The 23,088-nt window shown below is 35.7% G+C and overlaps 1 protein-coding gene across 6 annotated transcripts in view; it reads left to right on the top strand.

The window, feature by feature from the left end:
• ANKIB1 (ankyrin repeat and IBR domain containing 1) overlaps window positions 1–23,088 on the top strand; it is a 206,799-nt gene that overhangs the window by 103,341 nt on the left and 80,370 nt on the right. For 5 of the 6 annotated variants that reach the window (XM_064487578.1, XM_031454873.2, XM_031454876.2 and 2 more), the window contains exon 2: window positions 1,837–1,900. The exons of the other annotated variant lie outside the window; for it this stretch is intronic. The gene's annotated coding sequence lies outside the window, so the exon portion shown is untranslated. The remainder of the gene's footprint in view (window positions 1–1,836; window positions 1,901–23,088) is intronic. 6 annotated transcript variants of the gene reach the window in all.

Genomic DNA, 23,088 nt, shown 5'->3' with positions numbered 1-23,088 from the left:
AGAGAGATATGAGAGTGTCACCCAAATTCATCTGCACTCTCCAAGGAGACCTCTGCTGGTACCAAGTTTCAGTTCCTCATAGAGTTCAGGCAAAGGAGAGAGGTCTGCTCTGAGTCCCTTTTTGGTCACCAGAACTGTTGAATGAAAAAAATGCACAACATGAGAATTATGAGTTAAGTTTTATTTGGTGCAAAATGAGGACTATAGCCCAGCCCAGGAGACAGCCTCTCTCATAGCTCCAAAGAGGTAGAGGGGAGAGGTCAGTGTATATATATGATTTTAGTGAAGGGGGATATGTGCAGTCAAGCACAGATTTTGGCAGGTTACTGCTTTTCACGAGGAGCAGATGTCTCCGTTAATGATTTTAGCGTTTTTCTAGATATGAAAAGATTTAAGAAATTGGGCTCATAAAATCTTCTCCTGGAAATATTGAACTATCTGAAGGCCTGTTATGCCAGTTTTTCTTAGGGCACAGAGTGCCTCATTCCTGATCTCCACCCTGAACTCCTTTCAGGGTGTGTGGAAGGTCAGCGACTACAGTGGCTTAAGACTTCAGTCTTGTAGAAACAGGTATCAGGTGGCAATTTCAGTTATCAGTGGGAAATACAAAAAAACATAAAACTGTTTACCTATAAGTTTATATTTTGATTGGATTAAAAAATCATACAATAATGTAGATTTTTTATATGCTTTAGCTACTATATAATGTTCCATTATAGGATTAATAGCCATTTATTTTATTTGTTCTACTGATGATAGCTAGGTTATTCCACATTTTTTAAAAAACCAACTTCAAGGTAGTGGTTTTTCTGGAAGAGGGAGGGAGGGAAATGATTGTGGCAGAGGGAAAACCTAATTATATATGTATGACTTTTTAAAAAATATATACAGATTTGAAACAATTATGGGGGACAATACAATGACATTATATACATGAAGTAAACTAATGTTAACAATGTTTTTTAAAAAAATATCATTGCTTATCCTAGTCATGAAGATGTTCCCCCATGATTTTGTTCTGAAAGCATTATTGTTTTGCATTTCACATTTATATTTGCAGTTCATCTGGAATTTGACTTTTGTGTGGGGTTTTATGTAGGGTTCAAGATTCTTTTTTTTTTTTTCTTAAATGTGGATGTAATTGACCAAGCATTTATTGAGAAGACCATCCTTTAAGAAGGAGATTGGGTTGAGGGTGGGGTGGGATTGGTAGCCATGTTTATGAAATTTCTTATTGATGTGACACCTTATAGCACAATTTTAATCATTGCAGAATGAAGTCATTTTGAAGTTTAGCTCTCATGGGATTGAGCATTATAGGATCTTGGAACTGTAGAGTTAAAAGGAGAATTTAGTGTTGATTTCATCCCGCCTAATTCCATGTAGGAAATTCCACAATAATGTCTCTGAAAGAATAGCCTCCCTTCTTTCCGTGAACACATCCTGTAACAAAAAGCTCACTGTGTAAGATAAAAGTATAGCAGAATGGTTCTAAACTTGGAATCCAGTTGCCCAAGTTCAAATCCAGGCTCTACTACCTGTATTCATACTTTTTACAGCTTACTTGAGCTGTCTGAGCTTCAGTTTCCTCTTCTAAAATAGGGAAAATAGTAACACCTTCCTAACTGGAGTGTGAAAGCATTCAGTGAAAGTATATTTAAGATTTAATCATAATTATTTTCATCATCATCATCACCAATATCAGTGTTAAATTCACACTATAATCAAGAACCTATTTTAGAGGTTAACCAGATATCACTCTGACAGAAAATGATGCAGGCACAATTCAAAAATACAGTCCTCAATACTAAAGTCTTCCCTTCTCTTACTCCCTAGGAAAACTGCTCAGAGAGCTCATGCAAGTGGAACTTACAGCTTTCTTGATCAGATTCAGCATTCAGTAAGTGTGACAAATGTGACAGCTTTTGAATGTTCTTACATAAATCCGTCCATTGCTTTGATTGTGTTTGCGATGTCTAGGGTGAGAAGGAGATTTTCTAACGTGGAAAATAACGAGCGTGTTTGCATGTTGATAGGTGATCTAGGCCTAGATCATCCCCTCGATTCTGGAGAACTGATGGTGTAGGAAGGGGATAAGGTAAATGAAAGAACGTGGTTTCTGAGGAGAGAAGTGTTTTTGAGAAGTAGGGGGTCCATAGCATAAATGAATCATTTATCTTTGCTTTGAAAGGAATGCACTTTGATTCTAGCTGGAAGAAAAGAAGAGAAAATTGAATACAAGTTCAAGTTGGTTTATAAGCTTGACTATGAGAAGATGAAGGTCTTAGCAGGGAAAGGTTGTGAAGGATTGAAGAGAAAATACGAAGTATGAAAGTTCAATTCATTCCTGTTTTCTTTCTCATATGTTCAAATTCCATAAGAAAGAGAACTTGATAGGTTAAATTAGTCACTATCCAGTTTAGAGCCTTCTTTTTGGGTAGAACTCTTGAAGCACACCTTGTAATAGGCTACTGGCATGCCAAAAGGTTCACTTTGGGTCAGATGTTCTTCCTTAGTCCAGATAGTTAAGGGACAGTGGTAATGGGGGAGATGCATGATATAAAACATGGCAACTTAACACACTTTCTTTTTTTTTTTCTTTGTTCAGAAGAAAACACTTCTTTCTTGGTCCCTCCAACAAAAGTCCTAGAATTAAGTCAATAGTCCAATTTGCCTGACATGAACCAGTCACTGTAGCTGGGTGAATAGAAAAGACTAGCCAGATTTATGCTCACCACTGGAGTGGAGCTAGTCCTGTCTAAACCATGTCCTGATTGGGGTCGAATTTTTCTCCAGAAAAACTGAATTACTCTTACCAGAGAAGGGTAGAACAGCTGCCCAGTAATAAAACTAAACTGGAATATAATAGAGGAAAGTGGGCTACAAACCTTGAGATCAAGGGTCTACAAACACTTGATCTTGAGCTTGTGGTAGGGTGTTTGGGGAGAGTATTACTCTAAGGTATAAACTATTCATCACAAGGTTTCTGTAGACATGGCAATGGACCACACAGTGCCAGACTTTTCTTAATGTTTGATTTTAAGCACAAAAAACATTAGAAATTGTATCTTTCATCTTATAATATAACCGAAAGCGTTATACAGTGCCTGTAGGATAAGTTTACTTTTTTCTGAAATCTCTTTTGTGGTTGCATGTCTCACCCTATTTTTAGATTGAATCAGTGGGGTAGCATTGAGGGACAGGAAAATAATAAAATGTCCCCAGATTTTAAACCAGTTCCCTTAGGTTGAGGGCTATAGCTGTTCAGCAGTAGAAGAATTTGGCTATCATCAGTTAAGCCTATGATTCTGAAATGGTCTTTCATTTGGGAAAAGGAAATAGCACCTGAGAGAAAAATGAATGTCTTTATATTGTGATTTACTCTTTAAGTAAGAGTAAGGAGGTAGAACCAGATTGAAAAGTGTATTTGCATTATCTGTGGTTTGCTTGACACATGATTATTGCTCAGTAACAGTACCTGAGTTTATGAAGGATAGGTGAGTATGTGATTTCTTTTTTAAAGCTCTATAATAAAAATCCTTTTCCTGATAACATTTCATTTGTTAGGAGCCTATAGCCTTAGAATAAACAAGAATTATTCTGACTCTGTTCTACATAAACCTAAGGCCACTTGATTCATTGATATATTCCAAGGTGTTGGAATCACTAACATCACTGAAAATATATTGGTTCCATCAACATTGTATCCTCTCCCTTTCCCACAGTTGAAAGCATTCAATTATCTTTCTTGCCCAACTATCCACAATACAGTTTCCAGTTATCTTAAGTGTTTAACTGTGAATAGTGAGCAAAAAGACACTGGAGGAACATCTGTACCAGCCTAGAGACTGAAAGAAACAAATAAATGGTTGAGGGGTAGGGGTGGGAGAATATTCAGATGATTTTTTGATAATTCAGGGAGCCGAAGAAATCTTTTAAATTTAATTTTTTAATTATCATATAGTAATACTGACTTTTGTAGGTATGCAGTTCTGTGAATGTTAACACATGTTTGGATTGGTGTAACCACCATCATAACCAGGATGCAGAACAGTCTGTCACTAAAAACTCCTTTGTCCTATCCCTTTATAGTCACACCCTCTTCCACCCCTAACCTCTGGCAATCTCTGATCTGGTCTTCACTGCTCCAATTTTGTCTTTTTGAGAATTTGTATAAATGGAATTTGAGACTGCCTTCTTTTACTGAATGTAATTCTTTGAGTCCTTTGAGTTTCATCTACTTTGTGACATTTCCTTTGTTAGACACATGATTTGTGAATATTTTCTTTTAATCGGTAGTTTGTCTTTTCAGTCTCTCAACAGAGCTAAGGTTTTTAATTTTAATAAAGTCTAATTTGTAATGCTTTTGGAGTCATGTTAAGAACTCTTTGTCTAATCCCAGGTGATGAAGATTTCTTCTATGTTTTCTTCTTCTTAAAGTTTTATAGTTTTTAGTTTTACTTGTAGATCTACAAATCATTTTTAGTTAATTTTGTATAAGTTATCCTTGTATTTTAGGTCATGATTCTGTTCTGTTCTTTTCTTTCTTTTTTTTTTCTTTTAGCATGTGAGTGTCTAGTTGTCACAACACCATTTATTTTAAAAAACAAGATCTCTTTTATCTGTTGAATTGCTTTTGTACCTTTGTCAAAAGTGAAATGACCTTATCTGTATGGATGTATTCGTAGGCTCTGTTTCTTGTTCCATGAATCTATGTGCCTTTATTTGCCAATACCACATGTCTTAATTATTGAAGCTTTAGAGTAGGTCTTAAAATCAATTAATATTTTTCTCCAACTTTATTCTTTTTTTAAAAAGATAGTTTTTAGTTACTTTACCTTTCCATAAAACTTAGAAGCAGCTTATCTATATAAAAATCTCTGCTAGGATTTTGTTTGTGATTGCATTAACTCTATAAATCAATTTGAGAGAACTTAAATCTCTATGTTGAGTCTACAAAAGTTTTTTAAAAGACTGTTTGTTGTCTTCATAGAGATGAGATGTTACATCCATGATCCAAAAATAAGATACTATAGGAAAAGTATCTTATTCTATTCCAACAGTAGAATAGTTGGAAAATAAAGTTAAAGAAATTTCCCTAAAAGTAGAACAAAAAGGCAAAGAGATGGAAGTTGAGAGAAAGATGAGAAAATCAGAGGATATAGCTAGGAGATCCACTATCCAAATAGTAGGAGTTCTAGAAAGGGAGAATAGAGAAATGAAGAGATGATCTAAGAATTTGCCTTAAAACTGAATAAAGGAGATAGGTCTCCATTTTGGAAAAGTGAATTTTAAGAAAACACACAGTTTTGTAGAAACAGAAAACAAAATGGTTGTTGCCATGAGCTGGAGGGAGGGAGAAGTGGGGAGTTACCGTGTAATGAAGATAGACTTACAGTTTGGGAAAAGTGAATAGTTCTGGAGATGGATGCTGGTGATGGTTACACAATAATGTGAATGTGCTTGGTAAATTTTATGTCTGAATTTTATGTTAAAGTCAAAAATAAAAAACAAGAGACAACAGCAGTTGAAAGACTTTAAAAAAGTTTTGAAAGCAAGAGAGCAAATACACAAAAGGCAACTGATTCAGTAAAACTAAACTGATTAAGCAAAGTTCAAACCTAATTCATATAGTGAATTATAATGAAATACAGTGAAAGAACAATAAGGCTGATTTGTGCTAAAGAACACCAGAAAACCACACAAATTAGAAGCACAAGTAGCTCTGAGTGAAGAAGTATGGAATATGGCTAAAAACAGCAGACAATGAAAAATTTTATAAGGAGTAAAATTGTACAGATCCTGTGCCACCTTCTGAATAGCTGAGCTCTTCTAACTGGAAGAAAACAGGAGGTGTGTTATCTGAACAAACTGTGCCAGAAGCACAGGGACAGACAGCTGAGGGTGCTGTACCATTCTGGAAATGGGGTCAGGTGGAAGTATACATACTAACTGGTGAGACCTACCCCAGCTTCCTTTCTCCATGCAGCCTGTAAAGATGGACCTAAACATCCTGCACTTGGGGTCCACAATGAAACCATTCAGCCAGTTTTATGATGCAGTGGAGTCTGCTGGTTGCCAAGCCCTGCTATTATAAATAATGCCAAAATAAGTAAGCATCAGTGTACAGGTCTCTTTGTGACCTGTCAGGAGTTACCCTATCTGTTAATTTTTTTAACCATAACTCACAGTAAGAAATAACATTATATGTTATAACCTTGTATAAACACACACGTACATGCTATATGTATTTGTGCATATATGTCTATGGGTTTGTATGTATTTATTTATTGAAACAAAATTTCACAGAATTGCGTTTAGTACATAAATACACTCTGACATTTCTAGTTTATTAAAAGAAATAAGTTGGCCTTGTTATACCTCATTTAACTATAGAAATAAATTAATATATATAAAGTATGTATTAGATAAGAATATATATAAATATGACTATATAGAAGGATTCCTAGGCCTGTGATATATTCATCTTAAAACATGAACAAATATTGTAAAATTAAGAAATCATTGTTCTACTGTAATGTGAAAAGATACCTGCACCCCAATGTTCATAGCAGCACTGTATACAATAGCCAAGACATGGAAGCAACCTTAAATGTCCATCAACAGATGACTGAATAAAGAAGTTGTGGTATATTTATACAATAGACTACTACTCTGCCATAAAAAAAGAATAAAATAATGTCATTTGCAGCAACATGGATGGACCTGGAGATTGTCATTGTAGTGAAGTAAGCCAAAAAGAGAAAGAAAAATACCATATGATATCACTCGTATGTGGAATCTTAATAAAAAGAAAATATGGAATCTTAATTTAAAAAAGGACACTATGAACTCACCTACAAAACAAAAACAGACTCTCAGACTTAGTAAACAATCTTATGGTTAGAGGGGAAAGGGTGTGGGAGGGGGATAAATTTGGGAGTTTGATATTTACAGATGTTAGCCACTATATATAAAAATAGATTTTAAAAAAAATTTCTATTGTATAGCACAGGGAACTATGCTCAATATCTTGTAATAACCTTTAATGGAAAAAATATGAAAACAAATATATGTATGTATATGCAAGACTGGGACGTTATGCTGTACACCAGAAATTGACACATTGTAATTGACTGTACTTCAATTTTTAAAAAATGGAAAAAGAAAAGTATGTATAACATTAGGTTCATGGCTCTAAATGATTGATGAGGATGATTAAAAAATAGGAAATCATTGTTCTAAATTATACATCCTACCAGTAATATATAAGCTTTTCAATTTGTTTTCAGATTCTTTTGCCAGTTTAAGTAGAAACAGCATCATATACAGGCATTGTATATGTGTTGACCCAATCTTTATTTTTAAATCTTTTCTTTCTTCCTGTCTGAACTATGAAAACCTTCAAAGGTTAAAAATATTCTCCAGCTCTCCTTGAAGTTACAGATAGTTATGGGATCCAATTCTGGCTAATGAGACAGACAAAGTTTGCAGTCTGCAGTTGCAGCAACCATTTTATGACCATGAGGAGGTAAACTACAAGCTAAGAATGGCGGAGTATAAAAATTGGGGGAGCTCGGACATTGATGACATATTTAGTTTAAAGTTTATATAAGAGCTTTAGATTGTCTCTTTCCATATTTACAGTTATGAGATAAAAATAAACCTTTATCTGTTTAAGCCATGTTTATAGGTATTTTGGGATTCACTCCTCTGTGAACTGCTGGTTCATTCCTATGATAGCTTGCACTGTTATGCTATAGAAACAAATCACCACAAAATTTAAGTGGTTTATAACAACAGGCATTTATTTCTCATTCATTTATATGTCAGCTGCAGATCTGCTTCAGATTTGCTCCATGCCTTCATCCTAGACCCATCCTGAAAGAGAAGCTGCTGCCTGGGTCTTGTGCTAATGAGAAAAAGGGCAATGGTAGAACCACATGATGGCTCTTAAAGCTTTGGTTCAGAAATGCCATGCTTTATTTCTACTCACATTTAATTGGCCAAAGCAAGTCAAATGGCCAACACTGGTCTAATGGGCAGGAAGTATAATCCTCCTATAGGAAAGGCAGTGAATACTTGGGGAAGTATTGCACTCTGTCACTTTATCCTTTTGCTTTTTTGTTCTTATCAGCTTATAAAAATTCTTTATACATTCTGGATACTGAACTTGTGAGTTCAGCTTTTACACTTAGATGTGGGATCCATTTTTACATATAATCTGAGATAGGAGTCAAAGTTTTAATTTTTTCCATATGAATATCCATTAATTGGTGTCATTTGATGTAGAACTTAACTTTTCCCCCATTGAATTGTCTTGGCACCTTTGTTGAAAATTATAATGCTATTTAAGTTGTGAATCTATTTCTGAGCACTTTACTCTGTTCCATTAATCTATGTGTTAAACCTTATGCCAGTATCACAACATCTTGATTAAGCAACAGTTAATCAAGTCAGATAATTAAATTGTCTGACTGTGTTCTTTTTTCAAGATTACTAAGGATATTCTAGGGTTTTTATAATTCTATGTTTAGTCTTCCAGTCTATGAACATGGTTTATCTCTCCCCTTTCTTCCTTCTTCCCTCCCTCTCTCACTCCTCCTCTCTCTTCCTCCCCCTCTTCTTTCCTTTCCTTATTCCAGTTTTATTGAGATATAACTGACATACAACACTGTATAAGTTTAAGGTGTACAGCATAATGATTTGATTTACAAACATTATGAAGTGATTATTACAGGAAGTTTAATGAACATACTTCCACTCATATAGATACAAAACTAAAGAATTAGAAAAATTTTTTCTTGTGATGAAAACTATCACTATTTACTTTCTTAACTTTCATCTATAACATAAGCAGTGTTGTTATGTTTATCATATTGAATGTTATATCTGTAGTACTTGCTTATCTTATAATGGGAAGTTTTATCTTTTAACTACCTTCCTCCAATTCCCCCTGTCCCCACCCTCTATTTCTGGTAACCATAAATCTGATCTCTTTTTCTATGAGTTTGTTTGTTTTAGAAGAATGATTAACCTACAACACTGTTCCTGGTACGCAGCATAGTGATTCAGTATTTCTGTATATTTCATACTGATCATCATGAGAAGTCTAGTCATGCTATGTCACCATACAAAGATAATACATAGTTATTGACTATATTCCCCATGTTGTACAGTTCATATCTGTGACTTATTTATTTCGCAACTGGCAGTTTGTACCTCTTAATCTTCCTTACCTAATTCTTTTCTCCCTTTCTCCATTTATTTAGATCTTTTTAATCTCAACAGCATTTGTTTCAGCATAGAAGTTTTACATATCTTATGTTAAGTTTGTTGCTAAGTATATTTTTGACACTAAATGTAAATAGAATTTAAATTACATAATAATTTATATATAATTATAAATTATTAACTTACATAATATATATAAGAATACATAAGCTCTATAGTAATATATAGTATGGTTTATAAAAATAGTATATATTGTTTTTCAGATTCTTTTTCATTATAGGTTATTACAAGATATTGAATATATTTCTCTGTGCTGTGCAGTAGGTCCTTGTTATTTATCTATTTTATATACAGTAGTGTGTGTATATTAATCCCAAATTCCTAATTTATCCCTCTCCAACTTTTCCCCTTTGATAACCATAAATTTGTTTTCCATGTCTGTTAGTCTGTTTCTGTTTTGTAAATTTACAACTTCCTTGTAAATAAGTTCATGTGTATCATTTTTTTGGATTCCACATATAAATGATATCAAATGATATTTGTCTTTCCACTTAATATGATAATCTCTAAGTCCATCCATGTTGCTACCAGTGGCATTATTTCATTCTTTTTATAAGTCGAATAATATTCCATTGTGTGTGTACACACACACACACACACACACACTACATCTTCTTTATGCAGTCATCTATCGATGGACATTTAGGTTGCTTCCATGTCTTGGCTATTGTAAACTTCCCTCTTAGAACTGCTTTTGTTGCATCCTGTAGATTTTGGAAAGTTGCATTTTTTTTGTATTTGTCTCAAGGTATTTTCTAGTTTCTTCTTTGATTTCTTCATTAATCATTTGGTTTTTCAGTATCATATTGTTTGGTCTCTGTGTGTTTGCATTTTTCCCATTTTTCTTCCTGTAGTTGACTTCTGGTTTCATACTGTTTTAGTCAGAACAGCTGCTTGATATAATCTGTCCTTTTAAATTTGTTGAGATATGCTTTGTGGCCTAGCATGTGACCTATCCTGGAGAACATTTCATGTGCATTTGAAAAGATATGTATTCTGCTGTTTGGGGATGGAATGTTCTATAGCTATCTATTAAGTACAACTGTCTAATATGTCATTTAACGCCACTATATCCATATTGATTTTCTGTCTGGAAGATCTGTCCAGTGATGTAAGGCGGGTGTTAATGTCCCCTACTATTACTGTATTCTTGTCAGTTTCTCCCTTTATGTTTGTTAATATTAGATCTAGTTTTAAATACTTTTTTTTAAGTTTCAGAAAACACCAGAAACAGTAGAGGAAAAATTCCAACTACAATTGCATAGTTCTGCCATTTGAAGTTAACAGTGTAATATATATTTCCTTAGTCTTTTTCAATGGATATATTTGTTTTTTATTTAGTTGTGATGATTGTGCATGTAATCTTATAATTACCTTAATTTTTTTGTTGTGGAGGCATTTTTCCACATAAAATAAGGTTGTAAAAATGATTTTAGTGACTGTATTCTAGCATTCTGTTGAATGGATTTATCATAGTTTGCTTAATTAGAACCTAAGCACACAGTGAAAACAAAATGTGACAATGAATACATGTATGTTCATGTGTAACTGAAAAATTGTGCTCTACATTGAAATTTGACACAACATTGTAAAATGACTATAACTCAATAAAAAAGTGTTAGAAAAAAAAAGAACCTAAGGGGAAAAAAAAGAACCTAAGCAGAGAAACATTTGTTAATAGTTTCTTCAGAATTTTAAATTTGAAAGTGATTGAACTACTTGTGTATTTGAGTATTAGAGTGGTTATCTTTTTTTCCATATATTTAAAATTAGACTAGAAGTATACTCTATCCTTAAATTGACAATTAAAAATATTCTTTTCACTTGACTTATTTACAATAAGAGACATTGAACAGATTTTTTTAAAGTCAAATCTCTATTATTTTGTAGTATAATTCACTTATTACATTATAGGTATTGCTGCTAACAGTTTTTTTTTGAAAGGACAGTAAGTTCTGTCATTTCTTGAGTTATGAACATCTAGTATATAAATTTTCATGTATTGTGATGACCATCTTTAGATAAAGTCCAGAAGGACAATGAACCACTTTAAAATTATTTCTAAAATTAGTTTGTGAATTCTCTCCAAGTAACTGAAAATAGAATTTTGCAAGTGGGTTTCTTTTTATATTTGAGTAATAGACAAACAATGATGTTTTTATTTACCTCAGTTGTATCTAGAGAATGATAGAGTGAAGTCAAGATCCGGGCATTGTTACCCTAGGGTTTCTCTCTCACTAGACTACTTAAGTAGGATGGGGACATCAGAAGTTAATTAGTCACTCCTTGCCCTTGTTGGTAATCTTCAAATAGCCTTTTAGTGAATAAAAAGACCATGACATCAGAAGAAAATGGGCAGCTTCCCTTCTTCTGTTTTCTCCACTTCTTAGTATTGCTCTGTGTAGTAGATGATACTAATAACTTTCCAATATGTAGAGATTAGATGTTTATCTGTAAAGGTACCCAAGTTTAAAACTCTTAAAATGGGAATTTGATTCAGTTTTTGACATGCATACACAGCTTCAGAAAGTAGAAAAATCATACAATTTCATGCCTATGACTTATACTCAACATAGTAAAAAAAAAACTTATTAATTAAAATAATCATTTATTTGCTAGCCTAATTCTAATACTGGTGCTGTGTATTTAGATTATACTTTTTAAAGTCATAGGTTTTGGGTACTCGATACTTTTCAATGTTCTTGTATCTAATTTAAGAAAATTTTTCCTAGACCTGTCTTAAATTAGTAACAATGTAAATTGTAAGGATCCTCTTGAACTTTTGCTTGAAGCTCATCTTTTAATAGGAAAACATGAGAGAACTATTAGTTAGTATAAAAATAATTTATTTCCTCTTAGTCTTGAATTTCCAATAGTCTAAACACCCTGAATTAAAGTTAGATCTCCTTGACAAGTAGAGGATCAACCTTTTTAACAATACTTAATAATATGTTAGGCATATTTGTCATTATTTTTGTATAAATATATAAAATTTTGCTTAAAATGAACTGATTTTAACATACTATTTTTTATGAGAGGTTAAACATCCCTTCAGTAAGGAAACTGTATCACACAACATACCAGCAGTGAATGTGGGTTTGGACTGATTGTTCTTTGAGTTCCCTATAAATTTTATGTCATGTTATTTTTTTATCATACCATTGCATTTGCTTTCTCTATGGGGACACCTTCCAGACGATACCACACAATAGAGGAATCCAAGCAGAGTACAGAAGACTTACTGCACTGAGGAGACAGATATTAGAAAGACAGCAAAATGCAGGCATACAACAATGTCCAACATCCATTTAAGAAATACTAAACATGAGAAGAAGCAAGAAAATGTGACCTATGACCAGGAGAAAAGTTTATCAGAACAAAGTTAGAAAAAGCTTTGGGGATTTCTGGTCAAAATGGCAGATTAGTAGGACCACAAGCTCGCCTCCCCTCATGACTATGACAGATCCACAACTGACTGCTAAACAACCATTGTGAAAAAAGGACTGGAACCTAGCAACTGGAACATAAAGAAGTAACCACAGCAGGACGGGGACAGTAGGAGGGGCATGTTCACAATATAATCGGACCCCATATCCCCCAGATGGGCAACTCACAAACTGAAGAATTATTAAGTCACAGAGGGCCCCCCATGGGAGTGAGAGTTCTGAGCCCCATGTCAGGCTCCCCAGCCCAGGGTTCTGGCACTGGGAAGAGGAAACCACAAAGCATCTGGTTTTGAAAGCCAGCGGGGCTTAACTCCAGGAGCCCACAGGACTGGGGAAAATAGAGACCTCATTCTCTTGGGAAGCTCACACAGAATCCGTGTGTGCCTGGTCCAAGGGCAAAGGCAGTGATTTCATAGGAACCTGCCTGCTGGTTTTGGAAGGTCTCCTGGGGAGGTAGGGGGCGGCTGTGGCTAACCCTAGGGACATAAAAGCTGGTGGTAGATGTTCTGGGAGTATTCATCCACATGAGCTTTCCTGGAGGCTGACATCTTGCCTGGGTCATTAGCACCAAGACCTAGCCCCACCCAAGAGCTTCAAGGCTTAAGTGCTGGGAAGCCTCAGGCCAAACAACACACTGGTTGGGAACTCAGCCTTACCTGTCATCGGACTTCCTGAGCCACAACTACCTCTAGACACACCCCTAGGCACAACCTTACCCACCAGAGGACCAGGACCAAGATCTACCCAACAGTGGGCAGGCGCTGTCTCCTCCTGCCAGGAAATCTGCATAAGCTATAGTCCAGCCTCACCCACCAAGGGGCAGATACCAGAAGTAAGAAAACAAGAATCCCTAAGCCTGTGGAAGAAATCCGCAGATGCAGGCCAGACTCCACCCTGGAACCTTTGGTCCCTGGCCCTTGGGTGACAAGAGAGAAGTGTACTGCTGGGGTGCATAGGACGTTTCCCACAGAAAGCCACTTCTCCAAGGTCAAGAATCATAACTAACCTACCTAAAAATACAAATAGAAATCTAGACAATATGAGGCAGCAGAAGAATACCTTCCAGGCCAAGGCACAAGATAAAACTCCAGAAGAAGTAATAAGTGATGAGGAGATAGGAAGTTTATCTGAGAGTTTAGAGTAATGATGCCAAAGATGTCCAGAGAATTCATAAGGAGTATAGATGCACAGGGGGAAGTTTTTAACAAAGAGAAAATATAAAGAATACCTAAACAGAGCTGAAGAATACAATTACTGAAATGAATAGTACACTAGAAGGAACCAAGAATAGACTAAATAAGGCATAAGAATGGATCGGTGAGCTAGAAAACAGATTAGTAGAAATCACTACTACGGAACAAAGAATGAAAAGAAATGAGGATAGTTTAAGAGAACTCTGGGACAACATGAAGCACACTAATATTCACATTATAGGGGTCCCAGAAAAAGAAGAGAGAGAGAAAGGACCTGAGAAATTATTCAAAGAGAGAATAGCCGAAAACTTCCCCAACTTGGGAAAGGAAACAGCCACCCAAGTCCAGGAAGTACAGAGAGTTCCATACAGAATCAACACAAGGAGAAACACACCGAGGCACATAGTAATCAAACTGACAAAAATTAAGGATAAGGAGAAAGTATTAAAATCAGCAAGAGGAAAGCAACAAATAACATACAATGGAACTCCCATAGGGTTATCAGCTGATTTTTCAGCAGAAACTCTACAGGCCAGAAGGGAGTGGCATGATATATTTAAAGTAATGAAAAGGAAAAACTTAGAACCAAGAATACTTGTATCCAGCAAGTCTCTCTCATTCATATTTGATGGAGAAATCAAAAGCTTCACAGATAAACAAAAGCTAAAAGAATTCAGCACCACCAAACCAGCTTTACAACAAATGTTAAAGGACTTTCTCTAGTCATCAAACCACAAGAAAAGAGAATGAAAAGGAGGAGGAAAAAAAAAAGACCTATTAAAACAAACCCAAAGCAACTAACAAAATGGCAATTAAGAACATGAGTATTGGTAATTACCTTAAATATAAATAGATTAAACGCTCCAACCAAAAGACACAGAGACTGGTTGAATGGATACAAAAACAAGACCCATATACATGCTGTCTCCAAGAGACTCATTTGAGAGCTAGAGACACATACAAGCTGAAAGAAGGAAAAAGATATTCCATGCAAATGGAAACCAAAAGAAAGCTGGAGTAGCAATACTTTTATCAGACAAAATAGATTTTAAAATAGACTGTTACAAATTTAGTGTGTCAGGGGTCCCCAAGACAGCCCCCAGGTTTTGTGATTTGCTAGTAGTCACAGGACTAAATTGTACTCACAGCTAAGGTTTATTCCAGCAAAAGAATATGGACCTAAATTAGCAAAGGGAGAAGTCATATGGGGTGAAGTCCAGAGGAAACCAGGAGCAAATGTTTCCAAGAGTCCCTCCTCAGGGAGTCAAACAGGAGGTGCCTGATACCTCCAGCATCAAATTGTGACGTGCGTGAAATGTTGTCTACTAAGGAAGCTCACTAGGGACTTGATGCCCAAGGTTTTATTGAAGGCTAGTCACATAGGTACCTTCTGCCTAACATTTACCAAAATTCCAGACTCTTGGAAAAAAAGCAAGTGTTTAGGATACACCATATTGTACAAACAACGTAGGCACAGTAAAACACTCCTGTTACTTAGGAATGTTCAAACCCTCCTTAAATTCCAGATTTTTAGACACCAGTCAAGGGCCAGTCCTTGAGAGCAGGGCTTTCTAGGGATAGCTGTCTCAAGCCTGCTACATTAAATCTTCTACATAGTCCATCCCCTTGGCACTTGACCAAGGCATCTTGATACCTATGCCTTTTAGATGTTCAGAATTTAGTCTGAACCGCTGAATGGTTAAGTTTCATTAACCATAAAGATCTCTCTTAGAAAGCTGGGTGGCTTCCTCCTTATGTTTCTATGTTTATGTTTCTTTTTTATCTAGCCTGAAGCATCAATTCAGACATAGCACAAATCTGACTGATATGTTAAAAGTAACCTAAATGGCTTTTAGGGTTGAAGCAGTGTTCTAATAGTCAGCATACACACGTAAGTACAATTCCAGAGGCCACTAGTATTCCACCCCTGTAAACAAAAAATTCACAATTGTTAGGAAACCCCAAGCAGGACATAATAGTAAGCAGTACAGGTTAAGAGGGCCCCAGTGTGATCTCCTTCTGTGGAGTCTCCCACCCTTAGGTTCCCAGTCCACTTCTGTTAATTCAGTAGAGTATTTGATTTCAGGACTGCCTGAAGGTAGACAGTTCCAAACAGATTTGTTTGTCCATGATATCAGTTCATCTACCTCACAAGAATGGAACACATCTAGAGATGTTCTGCATGGAAAGTACAGGCACTAGGCCACCCTCCGCCATCTGGCAGTCAGCACTGTCGGATGGGAGCACAGCTCATCAGTTAGTTTGAATTCACGGTGCTCACAGCCTCTTGGAAAGTTAACATGGGAAGTTGTCCTTCAGGATGAAGAGGACGCTTCCAGTGATCGTTTTGAAAAACAAAGATTGCTAATACCCTTTCTCCTGCCTAACCAGGTGCCAGGTTTTTATTTATGTTATTACAAAATCAGTTTGTCCCATTTAACTTTACAGTTTTTCAGTCATCCCCTGTTCTTACCCAGACCTTTTATTCACAAGGATTGAGTGCAAGAGGGACAACAGTATTTTCATAGGAAAAACATTTTATATAATTTGACCAGAACATAGATTATGTTCAGGAATTGATCAGGATTATCCTGACTATTCAAAATCTTTCACAGTCGGTTAACATAACTTCCCCTCTCTTGTCCTATCTAGTGAGCATTCTAAAAAAAAGATCAGTCCCTATTTTGGGACAGTTGTATTTAATAATCAAAGTATTTCCCTGAGGTATGTCTACCAGGAGAAAAGTGAGTGAAGTAGAGTCAGGCTATCATCAATCCATTGTTGTAAATTTTAACTTACCTGGAAAACTGAACACACACATCAGCGGCAGTGAGCCATTCCCCAGAGGGTGTCCAGAATCCAGTCTGTCATGGGTGGGTGGAGGGGTCACACTCCTTGTGATATGCTCTCCTCCAACCTGCGGCTTTTGGCAGGAGTCACAAGTTAGGTACGCGGTTAGCCTCTGTATCAGAAATACAGAGCTGATCAGTAGCCTCATTTTAGATGGTCCCATCAGAGAATAAGCCATTTTTTAATGGGCATGTGAGTGTGACCCAGACAGTCCAGCCAGCATTCATTGAAGTTTTCATAGTTTAAGGGCTCATAGAAGAGTGTCCTAAATCTGCAGCACTCCTAGAGTCTTGAGTTCTATTCATTGAGCCTCAGCCTACTTTCAGTTCAGCAGAGCTCATGCTGAGGCTAACACAGCCCAGATATCTTCAGATTGTAGCTTAGGGTCAAGCCCAGGCAATTAAGACCTGTGAATTCAGAATTCAAAAAAAAAAAAAAAAAACCGAAAAACTAGCAGCTAGTCTTTTGCAAAGCCAAGACTATAAGGCCAGATAGCTGTGTTCCAAGTCCAAAATACGAGCAGTGCTTCTACATTGTCAATCTTAGCATCCAAATTGACCCACTCAAAAATATGCACATCAGGCTGAAAAGTCATCAGCCTTTAAGGATCAGAAATTTTTATTTCATAAGAGCTTGTTAGCAACTAAAAACTGCTTTTTTAAACTTAAAAAGTTTATCTAGATCTAGAGATTGCCTCCCTTTTTATGTTGTCTCTTTTTTTGCAGAGACTCCAATAGGCAAAGATCATCAGTTATGAGACTTACTCTGTTTCTAATATTCAAAGTTCAAATTCCATCTGCTCACCAGAAACAAAAAGCAAGGAAGTTTTGCACCATTTCCGTTTTTTCTTTGCAACTTTTCCTGATCTGGGTGATCTCTCTAGCATTTATGAAATTACAGGTATATAACATTTTACATCAGTTTTATCATACATCCAGGTGCAGTAGGCACAAAATACAAAAGCATTTTGTAAAAATTTCTTTCTTTTTCTCATTGGAAATTTAAATATTCCTAGAAGTAAATTTAATATTTATGTGGTTAACGTTACAGTGTGTATGTGTGTGTGTGTGTGTGTGAGGTGGGCTGGGCTTATATCTTGGCTGGAATTTAAGGGATTTAGCTCGGTTAAAGAAACGGTTGCAAGTTATCCCCTCCCCCTCTTATTCCCCTCTGGTTTATCTAAAGCTTTACTCCAACACTGGGAGCTGATTTAACCATTTTTCCCCTCTCACTTATAAGATAGAGCAGTGCAAACTTTTAATGTTTTGGGGCCACACAAAGCTCACCTTTGGGAATGTTTGGGCCCTTTTCCCTCCAGCCTGCAGGAAAGAGCCAAAACAAAGATAGCACCTGGGATGTGCTCCTACCCCTACACCTAGCTCCCCACTTTAGCCACTAGAACCTAAAGCAAGCAGAGGATCAGCAAGTCAGCTCTCCTGGGAGTGGGTCTTTCATTTTCAAATTTCATAGGCAATTTTATCTCTCAGCAGCAAGCAGCTCACCTGCTATTTAGTATTATGGATAACTTCATAGCTACCCAGTCACCGGAGGTTATTCATACCGTAGTCCTTTATCTTTTCTTTTCCTAAACAATGCTTTTGCCATTTTTTAGTAAGTCAGGGATAGTCTGATGAATCCCACTTCTGACACGACTTGTTGTAGGGGATCGTACTCTTGGAGGACTCACAAGACACATCATGTAGTTGTACTCACAGTCAAGGTTTATTACAGCAAAAAGATACAAAGCAAAGTCAGCCAATGCAAAAGGCACATGGCGCAAAGTCCAGAGGAAGCTAGACACAAGTTTCTAAGAGTCCTCTCTCCATAGAGTCAAGCAAGATATACCTAATTCCTCCAGCATCAAATTGCAACAGCACGTGTATTGTACAATTCCTATGTGTTTTACAAAGGAAGCTTACTAGAGATTTCCTGCTCAAGGTTTTTATTGAAGGCTGATCACACAGACATACTCTACCTAGCATGTACTGAAATTCCAGGCTATTGGAAGAAAAATAAATGTTTAGCATATACCACATTGTTTGTACAAGCAACTTAGGCATAGTGAGCCACTCCTATCAGTTAAGGAATGGCGAGAACTGTGCTGAAATCTAAGAACCAAGGGCCAGTCTTGAAGCAGGCATTGCTAAGTATAGCCATCTCAGACCTGCAGTGTTAACTTTTTTCTGTGCAGTACAGTAGAACATCCTCAGACAAATCATCAGACAAATGGAGCTGACATTGTAATATTGAATAAACTGTGTTCAACTTGAAAATTCCTTTAGGTTTAGCAGGATAATCAATAAGAAACAATGAGTGCTCCTAGACGCCAAATACTGTAATACCTTGACACGATAAAGTAGTTCTAGATTTTTATCCATAACAAAAGTAATTTAAAACAAGTACCTCACAATGGAGATACAGCAAAGCCAGGAAGACTCACTGACTAAAAAAATGCGTGGTGGAATGGGGTCTTTTCCAATGAGGAAAATCTAAATTTTTTTTATTATGCCACTTTTGTATTTGTTCTTTGTGGTTATTTTAAGAAAGGAAATTGTTCTCTTTTAATATTATTTTGTGAAGTATTAAATCTGAACATATATAATAATTAGAGATATACTAGGGAACATTCTGTTCCCTGAAGTGCAAACAAAATCCCAATTATATATTTTTTTTTAATTTCAAGCATTTAACAGTCTTACAAATGGTAAAAATGATTACCTCTTAAAATAATATTTCTTTACAAATTTCTAACCTTTTATAAATGGTATGTAAATCTTTTTAAATAGACTATATAGTTGGTTTAAGTTTAGGAAGCCTCAATTTGAGGTATAAGTAATTTTGTCTTTGTCTCTACTGAATCTCTTCTGAGACTTTGGCTTCCTAATACCAAGGTAAAACACCCCAAACTTAACGTTTTCACTTATGTTTATGAAATAAGGACAAATACAATATTCAAAAATTACAAAAGCAAACACTGCTGAATAACTAGAGATGCCAAAGTTGCTGAAATTAAGTTCTTTGCTGAGAGCACCATAGAATTAGAGCCTGAAATGTTCATTCTCCGCATTGTATGAAAATCTGAACTCAAAGCATGAAAAGTAGTTGTGAAGGGGGAATAAAATGTAACACGTAACATTTTGAATAGTTTGAAAGTCAAATGTATGAAACCTGAATATTGCCTAAGAAAAATTTCAGCTCTCTGGAAGTTTTACTTGTGTGAAGAGTTCTAAGATCTGTGATCATTACAGGTAATTGTCTTCATAGGAGATAGACAAATAAGAGTGATGTTTCATACAGTGGTTGTATCCCATGTTTAGACAGGTTTTCACTTGCAGACCTCATGCTATTTTCTGTGTTCACTTGCCATTTTGGCAAAGAGAGGTAGTCAGCTGCTGCCTTTTGCAGCTATTTTCATTTCTTCCTTTTCTAACTGCAGCATCCTTTTCCACATTATGAGAGTTCTGTAGATATAAAAGATATCCAAGAGCAGCCGGAATATGTTGAATTATCTCTTTTTCCCTGGTTGCTGAGAAACCTCAGGCAGCCAAACTGCCACATAGAGTTTTTTAGTATTGTCGTGATAATGCCTTTGTGTTTGTGTAGCCATTTTATTTTGAATGCTTCCATAGTAAGATATTGTAATAACAGCAAAGTGAATTTTAATTCTGGAATGCATTTTACAGGAAAACTGCTTTCTCTTTTAAAAGACTTTTCTTAGCTCAGATCATTTTCATAGTATTCTCTAATACTCATAAGGTTTTTTTGTAGGTTTGGTGTTCATGAATTTCTTACAGGAAGCTACCAAGAGTAAGCCACACTTGACCTCAACTTAATATGCAATTAGGCAAGCTAAACACCAGATCTCTTAATGATACTTCATTTTTAGCAACATTTTAGATGAAGACCTTTTGTTTCCTACCTTAGATATGGATGTATGTGTATGTTTTGCATATACGTCCATTGTGAGATTCTGTACCCTAGCTTTGTACCCAGTTCTATATCCCTTTCATTTAGTATTTATAAGTGCAATTACATAGAAGAGACTTTTGTTAATAATGGCAGTGACCTAGCAAAATAGTGAAAGTGGAATTAACTTTGGTTCTGAAAACAGTTGAAAAATATATAGTTTTCTAACTTGCCAAAGGTCACACACCTAATAAATGATCAAGTCTAGACTACCAGTTATATATCATTCCTGATATAGACTATAGAGTTCCTGACATTTTCTTAAGATTTCACTGTCTTTTGAAAAGAACGAGTATTGAGTTCTTTAAAGGCAGCAACTGACTCTTCCACCAATGGCTTGCAGATCTTAATAGGAGAAGGGAGATAAAATTTATTGAGTACCTACTATGTACCAGGCACTGTATTACATACTGTACCTAGATAATCATAACAATTCAAGGTAGGTGGCCTTATTCCTATTTTACAGATGAAAAAATGAGGTACAGAGAGGTTAAATGAATTATACTAGAAGTATGAAGTAATAGATGTGGGATTCCAACCCAGATTGTTCTACTGTGCTGTGTTCCTTCCACCAAATCAGGGATTGGCAAACTACAGTCCATGGGCCAAATCCCTCTGCTTATTTTTATAAATGAAGTTTTATTAGAGCATAACTACACCCATTCTATTACATATCGCCTGTGACCTTTCAAGCTGCAATAGCAGAGTTGAGTAGACAGAGATCATATGACTCACAAAGCTATATGACACACAAAGTAAATATTTTAATATTTACTATCTGGTTCTTTACAGAAAAAGTTTTCTGACACCTACATTTAACATTGCTTACAGGTGCTATGAACTGAGTGTGCACTCAGTAATGTAAATTTCAGTCTTCCTAAAGCATTAGTCTTGGGCAAGAGCAATAAAGTAGATTCCTCAAAATCTAATGAGGAAGGCAAAATATTGGCTAATAAGAAGCCATGAGTGTTTTTTAGTATTAAATTTGGAAAGATAGACTAGGATGATTTAAATGTCATCTTTTCTATTCCTGTGATTCTATGCCTTACAGTTAATGAAAAATCAATACTTATAAAATATTTCAGTTTTCTTTTGAAGTCTACATTGTTTTTCTTTTGTTTATTTATTCTTCTTTAAATTGATACATAGTTGATTTGCAGTGTTGTGTTAGTTCTAGGTGTGCAGCAAAGTGATTCAGTTTTATATATTTTTTCAGATTCTTTTCCATTATAGGTTATTATAAGATATTGAATATAGTTCCCTGTGCTATACAGTAGGTCTTTGTTTATTTTATATATACTGGTGTGTATATATTAATCCCAAACTCGTAATTTATCCCTTTCCCCCATTCCTTTCCCCTTTGATAACCATAGTTAGTTTTCTATGTCTGTGATTCTGTTTCTGGTTTGTAAATAAGTTCATTTGGATTTTTTTTTTAGATTCTACATATAAGTGATACATGATACTTGTCTTTCTCTGTCTGACTTACTTCACTTAGTATGATAATCTCTAGGTCCATCCATGTTGCTGCAAGTGGTCTTATTTCCTTCTTTTTTATGGCTGAGTAATATTTCATTATACATATATACCACATCTTCTTTGTTCATCTATCGATGGACATTTAGGTTCCTTCCATGTCTTGGGTATTGTAAAAGGTGCTGCTATGAACATTGGGGTGCGTGTGTCTTTTCAAGCTAGAATTTTGTCTAGATTTATGCCCAGGCGTGGGATTGCTGGATCATATAATAACTCTATTTTTAGTTTTTGAGGGAAACAACATAGTGGCTACATCAGTTTATATTCCTACCAGCAGTGTGGGAGGGTTCCCCTTTCTCCACACCCTCTCTAGCATTTGTCATTTGTGGACTTTTTAACGATGGCCATTCTGGCTGGTGTAAGGTGATACCTCATTGCAGTTTTGATTTGCATTTCTCTAATAATTAGTGATATTGAGCATCTTTCATGTGCCTCTTGGCCATCTGTATGTCTTTTTTGGTGAAATGTCCATTTAGGTCTTCTGCCCATTTTTTGTTTTGGCTCTTTGGTTTTTGATACTAAGCTGTGTCAGGTGTTTATATATTCTGGAGATTAATTCCTTGTCAGTCTCATTGTTTGCAAATATTTTCTCTTATTCTGTAGGTTTTGTTTCTCATTTCCTTTGCTATGCAAAAGCTTTCAAGTTTAATTAGGCCCCATTTTTTTTATATTTGCTTTTATTTCCATCATTCTAGGAGCCAGATTGAAAAAATATTGCTCTTGCTGCAATTTATGTCAAGGAGTGTTCTGCCTATGTTTTCCTCTAGGTGTTTTAGAGTATCTGGTCTTACACTTAGGTCTTT

Source organism: Camelus dromedarius, chromosome 7, assembly GCF_036321535.1.
Source record: "Camelus dromedarius isolate mCamDro1 chromosome 7, mCamDro1.pat, whole genome shotgun sequence".
NCBI lineage: Eukaryota > Metazoa > Chordata > Mammalia > Artiodactyla > Camelidae > Camelus > Camelus dromedarius.
This window is presented reverse-complemented; position numbering and strand designations above follow the sequence as displayed.